The sequence below is a fragment of the Zingiber officinale genome, chromosome 5A (assembly GCF_018446385.1).
Source record: "Zingiber officinale cultivar Zhangliang chromosome 5A, Zo_v1.1, whole genome shotgun sequence".
Classification (NCBI taxonomy): domain Eukaryota; kingdom Viridiplantae; phylum Streptophyta; class Magnoliopsida; order Zingiberales; family Zingiberaceae; genus Zingiber; species Zingiber officinale.
The window spans coordinates 114065627-114076933 of NC_055994.1; the positions used below are offsets into that span (position 1 = coordinate 114065627).

At 42.4% G+C, this 11307-nt stretch overlaps 2 long non-coding RNA genes across 2 annotated transcripts; both read right to left on the minus strand.

The window, feature by feature from the left end:
• Positions 1 to 961: 961 nt before the first annotated feature.
• On the minus strand, positions 962 to 1766 carry LOC121983151. Its single transcript, XR_006112402.1, has 3 exons — positions 1426 to 1766; positions 1201 to 1260; positions 962 to 1010 (listed from the first exon to the last, which is right to left on the minus strand). It is a non-coding gene; the product is annotated as an uncharacterized LOC121983151 (long non-coding RNA).
• A 6901-nt stretch (positions 1767 to 8667) lies between these two features.
• LOC121983152 lies at positions 8668 to 9852 on the minus strand. The gene is made up of 3 exons (XR_006112403.1): positions 9136 to 9852; positions 8912 to 8996; positions 8668 to 8721 (listed from the first exon to the last, which is right to left on the minus strand). It is a non-coding gene; the product is annotated as an uncharacterized LOC121983152 (long non-coding RNA).
• Positions 9853 to 11307: the final 1455 nt, after the last annotated feature.

An 11307-nucleotide genomic window follows, 5' to 3' on the forward strand; every position in this document is an offset into this window, starting at 1 on the left:
CAGCAGGTACAGTTGATATGCAAAGTAAAGAAAGCACTAATCATGCGTACAGTCTCCCGATAAAGAAAGATAAATGCAATCGAAATAAACAGGAAGAATCTGTACTAACCAGGTCCCGAGTATAAGGTCAAACAGTCAGGGATAGGAAACCTGTATGCATGTCAAACATAGGTATCCAAACAATACGCAGATATAAATCGCAAAGAACACAAACACAGCAATAAACGATCATGATGCGATGATCGTCCCGGTCACCCCCGACGCTACCGATCATCTCATACAAAAGTGAGGCCGAGTGGGTAGGGTGACAACTGCACTCTGTCGTCACTACTCCTGATGAGCGACCGAGTGGACGGGATTTTGAGTACACCTATCCTCCTACCCCAAATCATAGATGGGGAGCGCATGCTCTCAACTCACGGTACTCAAAGACGGGAGGAATCTCGCCGGATAACACGTCAGTGTCACACTACCCACGAAGCGGACCAACGGTGCTTAACAGAGTCCCTGCCGCAACACACTCCGCCTGAATCGACCACTAACCCATGAGTGGTGGTGTGTGCAGATCCATGTAACTGGCGATGTGCTCAACAATAATGGAGCGGACTATCGCACAGCATGCAATCATGCAAATGATGCATGGCAATAACCATATAAACATCCTGACCTAATCCATATATATATAGAAAAGTGCACCCTAGGTCAACGAATCATATCAAATCAAAGGTACACAGAAGGTATAAAAACCTAGGTCCTGAACATGGTCAAGCATGGTATATCACTACCCCTATAAGCATGTATAAACAGGTAAAATATATACGAGATGGAAACCAATCAATCAATCAAGCATGTAAGATTTGGGTAGTGATTAACCGAAACAGATAAGAAACACAATTAATGCAACATGTTAATTTAATTACTAAGCATATCAAATGACATAAGTCAAAAGTACCCGCCTCCAATAGAAATGCCCAAATCCGACATCGAGATACTCGTCTCGCGTCAAAGTCCTGTAATACCAATAGATATACAGGTTTAGCTAATTATATACCAATTAATTAGCTAAATCAAATCCCTGGAATCCAACTTCTCAATAAATCCTAACTAATCCATTCAAATTAGGATTTGCAATATGCATAATCAAACACAACAACTTATCTAAACCAATACTAAATGTAAGAATTTCATAGCACAACTTACCCAAAAAAAATTCGTTCATGTCGTTGCTCACAACTGGAGCTATAGCGGCTGGGTCTAAAGCTGGAACCAAGCAACAACAATCAAACCTCCACAACCATTTGCAAAATGATCACAAATCCAACTAGTTAGGAATTCTAACAATAATTTACCTAAATCCAAATCTATCATCACAATAGCCCAAACAACACAGAATCTACAACGAAGATACAATTCTTTAATCCTTACCTCACTACCTAGCCTCTGTTGGTGCTGGAACAGGATGCTGCATGATGGGGTCGCTGCCGTAATCCAAAAACACCCCACAATACACAAAACCTCACTAATCCGTGACCTCCAAGATCAAGTAGGGCACGCGGATGAAGGCTAGGGCAGAGGCAAGGGATCGGCAGTGTCACAAGGCGTGCTGGATCAATTCTGGCAGTCGGCGACAGTGCTAGGGCATGGCGTGATCTCTGCACATCGACATCCAGTGGCCGCTGATCGTCGCGACGGGGTCGAGAGCAAGGGTGTCCGGCGGTGGCTCGTCGGACCAGAGGAGGGGAGAGGAAAAGTGGCTCTCGTCGCCGACGGGAGAGGGGGTCACGTCGCGGCAGAAGACCGGCGCTAGGGCGGCAATGACGATGTCGGCTTGGCCAACGAACTTGATCGGCTGCCGGTGCTCGAAAGAGGAGAAGGGTCGTGCTAGGGCACAGGTGCCGGCGGCCGGCGCTGGAGTTTGTCTAGGGCAGAGGAAGGTAGCCGACACTCTCCGTTCGACGGCGGCAGACGGCGGAGAAACTAGGGCGCAGCCTCGACAGGAGGAACTCGGCTAGGGCACGGGATGGCCGGCGAGGACGCGGTAGTCGGCGGTCGGCCGGCGCCGGGTGGCTAGGGCAAGAGGAGAGTCGGTGAGGGAGAAGGCGTCGGCTCGGGTGCGCGGTGCACGGGAAAGAAATAGAGAAAAGAAAAAGTAAAAGGAAAAGAAAAATAAATCTTTTCCTCATTAAAACAGGATAACCTAAACAGGCTTTTCCGGACCCCGTTTTTATTCCCGTCAACTCGTCTGTACGAGCTCCGAAAAATTCTCGAAAAATGTCCAAAAATTCTGGAAAATTCCCTTATTCATATTCGCCTATTTCCGGTATTTTACATTCTCCCCCACTAATAAAAATTTGGTCCCCAAATTTTGTTATCTACCATCAGCAAGTACTAACAATAGACAGAAAGTATAAATGCTGAACGGTAAACTGAATCACATACCTCAAGTGAAAAGATGGGGATATCGAGCTCGGATACTATCCTCGAGCTCCCAAGTAGCCTCCTCGTCTGAATGATGCTGCCATCCGACGTTAACCAGCCGGATAGTCTTGTTCCGCAACTGACGCTCTTTTCGGTCAAAAATCCGTACCGGAACCTCCTCATAAGTGACGTCAGGCTGAACTGGAACTGAGACATCTATCAGCACATGCATTGGGTCAGGTACGTATCTCCTCAGCATAGACACGTGGAATGCATCGTGTACTCCTGCCAAGGACGGTGGTAGTGTCAACCGGTAAGCCACCACTCCAATCCTTTCCGAGATCTAGAAAGGTCCAATGTATCCTGGAGCTAGCTTACCTATGAAGCCAAATCTCTTCACCCCCTTCGCGGGTGACGCAAATAGAGAACTCTGAGAGTCTACGACTCCGGTCAACATAACTCTTCTGGCAGTATTATCCCTCTGACATCCTCTGTCTGATAGTACGGGCCAACTCTGCCTCATGCTGAGCTCTATGAGGTCCAACAACTTGGCCTCCCCTACCTCATCCCAGAGGGTGGGTGTCCGATAAGGTTTACCATACAACACTTCAAACAGTGTCATCTGGATAACCAAATGCAAACCGTTGTTGTAGGCGAACTCTACCAATGGCAAATGGTCCTCCCAACTGCCTCTAAAAATCCAACATACATGACCTCAGCAAATCCTCTAGAATCTGTATGGTCCGCACTGACTGTCCATCTGTCTACGGATGGAAAATCATACTGAAACGGAGCTGCGTTCGCAAGGCCTGCTGCAGACTCTGCCAGACACGAGACGTGAACCGGGGTCTCTATCCAAAATAATACTCAACGGAACACCATATAATCTGATGATCTCTCGGCAATACAGATCTGCCAATCGGTCCAGCGAATCAGTCCTCCGGATCGCTAAGAAGTGCGCGGATTTGGTTAATCGATCAATGATTACCCAAATCGCGTCATGGCCTCGTCGTGTCCTCGGCAACCCTACCACAAAGTCCATGGTAATATGTTCTCATTTCCACCGTAAATACGAATCACGAAATAAGCCAGATCTCCGTGCTCTACCACTTGCTAATGTGCAAGACATCTAGCTACAAATCCGCGATGTCTTCCTTCATGTCGTCCTTCCTATCGCTCCACCAAGAAACACCTCAAATCTTGGTGCATATGGGTACCGCCTAGGTGGACAAGAAAGAGAGCGATGAGCTTCTCAAGTAGCTCCTGTAAGACCGGATAAGACCGAGGTACGCATAACTGCCCCTAAGTATATAATACCTCCTCGCCTCACGTGAACTCGCTACACCTAAGCTATCCGTCCGCAAATAAACCGCAACATCGATCAGCCTAAGGCTCTTGATCCTCGTCCCGATTAACGATCGAGCAACCATGGTAACCGAGTACCGCCTGCTCATCCTTATCCTCAAGGTACAACTCGAGAAACCTCGAATCAAGTCTCGACCACAACTCGATGGCAAGCTAAAGTCCCTCTGGATTTATAAAAAACATGCATGTGAAAATTAAAGAGTAGATAGCTAATGGCATACCATAATCTCTTGATCATCCATAGTAAATTCCTTTGGTTAAATTATACCATAACAATTTGGAGAACACTTATAATCCAAAATCTGTATATGTTTATAACAAAAGAAGATAAATCTTCAACAAAATAATGAATGTTCAGTCAAATAATGTAGTTCTCCTTATGCTCCTTCAACTGCCGAGAAGTAGGAGACTACCCTGCCGTGCTGCATCAAAACAACGTACAAACCATGTAGAGACGCGTCGATATAAAGCACGAATCCGTCCTCTTCAGAAGGTAAAAACCAACATCGGAGCTGACACTAGTCTCCGCTTCAGCTCCTAGAAGCTGATATCATAATCCTCAGTCCAAGTGAACTTCACGCCTTTCCTGGTCAAGCGTGAAAGTGGCATAGCAATCCGAGAGAAACCCTCAACGTATCTCCGGAAATATCGAGCCAAACAAAGGAAGTTGCGAGCCTCTTCTATAGACTCCGCCTACTTCCAACGGTAACAACCTCGATCTCCTGTGGAACCACGGTATACTCCTACTGGTGACCGTGTGTCTCAAACATCTCACAGAAGACAACCAAAATACACACTACTGATCTTCACATCTAGACATTTCCATCGAAACATCTCTAGGACTATGCAAAGATGATGTGCATAACTCACCGTAGATCCAAAATAAATCACAACATCGTCAACAAAGACAATGTAAACTGATCCAAACATCCTGGGAATACCAAAATCATCCAGTCTCTGAAAACATCTAAGGTTCTGCAAGCCTTAATGATAAAACCAAGATACATAATGTCTGTATCACAAACCTTCTTAACCATAACATCCCTGACAATAAATCTGTAATATAATCATCAACGATATAAATCCTCTAAGCATAGATCCTCCAGTGTGAGAGCAACGCTCCATCACAGAAAATACCATATATGTGGGAGCAACGCTCTACCACAATAAATCCTCAATATGTAGGAGTAACACTCCACTACAAATAATCTATAACATGTATCTGCAATAGATATAGGAGCAATGCTCCGCTACAAGAAATCCGAAATATGTATATGTGGGAACTCCGCTCCACCACAAACGATCCATAAGTGTCCAAGGCACCTAACTATCCAACTAGAGGCTGCACGAGACCACTCAACCACATATCACTGTGGGCAGCCAAAGGTATAAACAACCTAGTAAACAAATCAAATCCATAGTCAACTCTATCATCATCCTAGTGGGTTGGTCACCCACTAAATAGGAGAATTAGTTGACAGGGTTATACAACCAATAACATAATGTAGACACTCAGCATTCTACATTCAACATAGGTAGAATCATCATGATGCTACCCACCATACACCTGGTACACATGCACACACAACATATGTATGATCGACATAATCCTCCAATTTGTACACACCAAACACACTCATAGCACAGGTATAAATCAGTGTGATACCTCCAACAATACCTATCAAACCCGTGTGCATATATCAACAAAGGTATAATCAACAATACACCTCAACAACACTCACATGACATATGTACACCTATGCCAAGAGTATAATCAACGTAATACTTCCAACAAATCATAATCGGCACAAGTATACTCTCAAAATAATCATATAATAAACAAGATACCTCAAATATTACACCCAACACATCCGCACATATCATAACTCAGATTAGATCGATAAGATACATCCAATAAAACACTCAAACATATGTGCACATTCCACAATATAGTTTTTAATTGGCAAATACCTCCAATAAACAATCAGACATGTATGTCTAACCTCTCGGGTATAATCTACTAGAAACCCACAATAATCATATGTATAAAGGGGTACGACCCAAAAGATAAAGTCAGAATTCAAGAACATCAAGACACTCTCATTTTTTTATCCTCAAAAATATCAGCCCACATAATATCAGATGAATAAGTCTCTACTCCCCATGAGAGCAAATTAATATTCCAAACATCAAATCACTATTTATCCGCATAGTCCAATATCAAAGGAAGCAAATATCAACTTTATCATCCTGTTTACTAACCACAACTAACCAGATTTATTACAATCCACAAGTACACTCAACCGTAAATTCTCTAGCACCTGATCTATATCTGATCACCAATTATAATCATCAAATATGTGAATATCATACATGACACTTACTATATCACCATCAATGACAACCCAAATAATAGATCATCAAAATAGTTATCCACTAATAAATCATCAAAACAATATCTAGTAATAGATCATCCGACAACCACATAACATTTACTCTCATAAATCATTAGAAATCAACATATCACAATATCTGATCTCACAATATCCCTCAACCTCAAACCTTTCTCAACAATGATCAAACATGATAACTCCCCAATAATCAATTTTCATCGTATCGGATACCCTAATATCCAAAATATACGAGTATAAAAACTCTACTGGCTAAGTCCACAGGAATATGTAGGTATCATCCATTACCCAGCTAACAATAGCAGAGGCTGATATGTGCCTCCATCTCATAATAGTTGTAACAGAAGCTGAAGCTACTGATGGTATGATATGAAAAATTACCAGAGACTATAATCCTTGATCTCTATTAGGGTCGACCAAGATCAGTGGCTAACCCATCACATGTAATATGGCTACAACAACCAGACAGGTAATAAAGATAAAGTGCTAATAGATGCACTAACTATCATAAAATAACAACATACCTATTTGCTGTCTGGAGATGTTCCGTCGCTGTCCAGTCCCCAATTTGACCTCAAAATTCCGAACGTACCTATCGTCGGAAATCCAAATAAATCCGAAACGGAAATCCGAAACATAACCATATCGTAAATCCGATAATGCCCAGTTTGACTCGCAAACCTGGCTAACCCAAATATCCAGAATACCAACAACAGGTATCCGATAAATCTCCAGAACACCAAAAGCAGGTATCATAACCCGCTCTGATACCAAATAAATTGGTATCAGATAAATCCCGAAAATCCATAATACAAAAAAATCCAACCAGTATCGCCAAACTTGGCGCTCTAATACCAAGTAAATAAATTAGTATCAGGTTATCCCAAACATCCAAAATACGAAAACAAAAGATCGTATAACTGTGCTCTGATACCACTAAATTGGTATCAGAATAAATCTCGAAAATCCAAAACACATAGCAAGTATCGTATACCTGCTCTGATACCACTAAATTGTCACGCCCCAGAGGAGTCCCTGTCCGAGAAAATTTCGGTAGCATCTCCCCTGTACGGTGGACAATCTGAAACTTTTCTACATCTCACAAATACCTCAGCCACAGGCGGCTGGAATAATAACAACTAAATGAAACATCACCACGCAGTTATATATAATCTATTCAGCCTCTGGCTGTCACAACCACGCAGTTAAGATAATTAAACAGTAAAATAATACTCTGACTCGAAATCCACCCTACTCCACTACACTGTAAAGCTCAAACCGACTAACTCACCTCTTCGCCCAGCAAAAATGTAGTAGAATAAAACCAAATCCAAATCCATCGATATAATAAAATCTATACCGTGTCCATAAGTAAATAAATCCGAACATAACAAGTTCAAAAAATGTAAAAGGAACCAAACGAAACCAATCACATCCTCGAGGTCTCAGGGACCAAAGAATCGAAATCTCTCCCGACAAGATCAACTCAAAATATCAACAATGGAGGCGGGTGAGTCCAACACTCACAGTACATTGATATGCAAAGTAAAGAAACAACACCTAGCACTAATCACGCAGATACCGATAAGAAAGATAAGAATGATCCAAATAAACAGAGAATACTTGACTAACCAGTCCCGAGTATAAGGTCAAACATCCGAGGGATAAGGAAATCATATGACGTCAAACATAGGTATCCAAACAATACGCAGATATAAACGCAAAGAAACACAAACACAGCAATAAACGATCACGATACGATGCCAACGACGGCCCCGGTCACCCCCGACGCCACCGATCATCCCATACAAAAGTGAGGCCGAGGGTAGGGTCGCGACAACCGCAGACTCGTCGTCACTACTCCCGATGAGTGACCGAGTGGACGGGACGTCGAGTACACCTATCCTCCTACCCCAAATCATATGGGAGCGAATGCCTCAACTCCCAGACTCAAAGACGGGAGGAATCACGGATAACACGTCAGGTCACACTACCCACGAGCGGACCAACGGTGCCTAACAAAGTCCCTCCTGCAACACACTCACCTGAATCGACCACTAACCCACGAGTGGTGGTGTGTGCAGATCCATGTATCACGATGTGCTCAACAATAATGGAGCGGACTATCGACAAAGATGCAATCATGCAAATGATGCATGGCAATAACCATATAAACATCCTGACCTAATCCATATATATATAGAAAAGTGCACCCTAGGTCAACGAATCATATCGAATCAAAGGTACACTGAAGGTATAAAACCTAGGTCCTGAACATGGTCAAGCATGGTATATAACTACCCCTATAAGCATGTATAAACAGGTAAAATATACCTGAGATGCAAAACCAATCAATCAATCAAGCATGTAAGATTTGGGTAGTGATTAACCGAAACAGATAAGAAACACAATTAATACAACATGTTAATTTAATTACTAAGCATATCAAATGACATAAGTCAAAAGTACCCGCCTCCAATAGAAATGTCCAAATCCGACATCGAGATACTCGTCTCGCGTCAAAGTCCTGTAATACCAATAGATATACAGGTTTAGCTAATTATATACCAATTAATTAGCTAAATCAAATCCCTGGAATCCAACTTCTCAATAAATCCTAACTAATCCATTCAAATTAGGATTTGCAATATGCATAATCAAACACAACAACTTATCTAAACCAATACTAAATGTAAGAATTTCATAGCACAACTTACCCAAAAAAATTCGTTCATGTCGTTGCTCACAACTGGAGCTATAGCGGCTGGGTCTAAAGCTGGAACCAAGCAACAGCACTCAAACCTCCACAACCATTTGCAAAACGATCACAAATCCAACTAGTTAGGAATTCTAACAATAATTTACCTAAATCCAAATCTATCATCACAATAGCCCAAACAACACAGAATCTACAATGAAGATACAATTCTTTAATCATTACCTCACTACCTAGCCTCTGTTGGTGCTGGAACAGGATGCTGCATGATGGGGTCGCTGCCGTAATCCAAAAACACCCCACAATACACAAAACCTCACCAATCTGTGACCTCCAAGATCAAGTAGGGCACGCGGCTGAAGGCTAGGGCAGAGGCAAGGGATCGGCAGTGTCACAAGGCGTGCTGGATCAATTCTGGCAGTCGGCGACAGTGCTAGGGCATGGCGTGATCTCTGCACATCGACATCCAGTGGCCGCTGATCGTCGCGACGGGTTCGAGAGCAAGGGTGTCCGGCGGTGGCTCGTCGGACCAGAGGAGGGGAGAGGAAAAGTGGCTCTCGTCGCCGACGGGAGAGGGGGTCAGCGTCGCGGTAGAAGACCTGCGCTAGGGCACCAGGGCGGCAGTGACGATGTCGGCTTGGCAAAAGAACTTGATCGGCTGCTGGTGCTCGAAAGAGGAGAAGGGTCATGCTAGGGCACAGGTGCCGGCGGCCGGCGCTGGAGTTTGTCTAGGGCAGAGGAAGGTAGCCGACACTCTCCGTTCGACGGCGGCAGACGGCGGAGAAACTAGGGCGCAGCCTCGACGGGAGGAACTCGGCTTGGGCACGGGATGGCCGGCGAGGACTGCGGTAGTCGGCGGTCAGTCGGCGCCGGGTGGCTAGGGCAAGAGGAGAGTCGGTGAGGGAGAAGGCGTCGGCTCGGGTGCGCGATGGTTTCGGCGACGGGTGCACGGGAAAGAAATAGAGAAAAGAAAAAGTAAAAGGAAAAGAAAAATAAATCTTTTCCTCATTAAAACAGGATAACCTAAACAGGTTTTTCCGGACCCCGTTTTTATTCCCGTCAACTCGTCTGTACGAGCTCCGAAAAATTCTCGAAAAATATCCAAAAATTCCGGAAAATTCCCTTATTCATATTCGCCTATTTCCGGTATTTTACACTTCCACATTCTATTAGGTACACGAGTTAATCTGGGAGCATGTATGGAAGCAACAAAGTAAGAAATTAGGAGGTTTATATATATATAATATATTAACCCAAGGTGTCTAACATAGGATAATTCAGTTCCTTTAAAGACTTAAAACTAAATAAATTTGAAAATAATTTATAATAAAATTGCTCAAAGACATTTACAATTTAAAAAACTACCTTAAATAGCCCACCCCTCCTAAATATGATCATCTATCTAAATAAATCCTATTAAAATTTAAGTTTAAACTATGATACTTAATTTGCATCAACTCTCTCCACTAAGAAGAATATGATTCTGGTCCAGTTATCATTCTTGAATTTGGGTGCCCTCTAATGGTGAATAAAATTATTATGGTAACATTTGAATTTTGATCTTCAAGTTATAAAATTTTGCATTATCTTTTCCTTTGCTCGTCCATTAAAACGGGTAAAGAAATAGTTGCATCTTTATGTTCCACCTTGAAAATTTTAATTTGGTTTTGTTCTCTCTTTTTTATCACCTTGGGAGCTATGTGATTGATCATGAAATGATATTACTCCTTGTACTTCTACTGTAACCATTACATCTGAAAATGATAATGATTAGTATTTAAAGAGATATACTTTACGAAAAAAACAAGATTCTAAATGCAAGAACAGAAAATCATGTCTCCAAATGAAATAAAAAATCTTCTCCAAATGGAAACCGTAAAAGAACAAACATTTTAATTCTACAAATGCTTTGGACCAGTTGTTAATCAATTTATATGCATGACTTATGTTCATCATGTCTGATCTGGTGACTTTTGTTCTTCTGATTGCAGTGGTTGAATATCAGTATGGGTGCTTTATTTATACCCTTAGTTGCAGCACCCTAGATTAGTGATGGAAATGGAGAAGCACTATCGTAACTAAGAAGCTTTAGGCCAGTAGAGGAAATGGATTTGTTTGCCTTTTGACCCCTATAAAGTGAATAGTTGAAGATGGAAAGATACTAATGTGCCAGTAGCAGCATCCAAACTAAATCTTTTAGTAGTGCTATCTTATATAATCGAATATTTCCTTATTTAAGAGAAAAATAGGGAATTTCAAGTTTCCAATGGGAGATGATATGCTAATTGTTGCAAGTAATCATTAGTGCTTAGGTTTTGTTAGAGGGCATTAACAACATTAAGACGTGTTTATAACAACATTAAGAGCAATGGAGAGAGTGGATCACCCTGCCGTAAG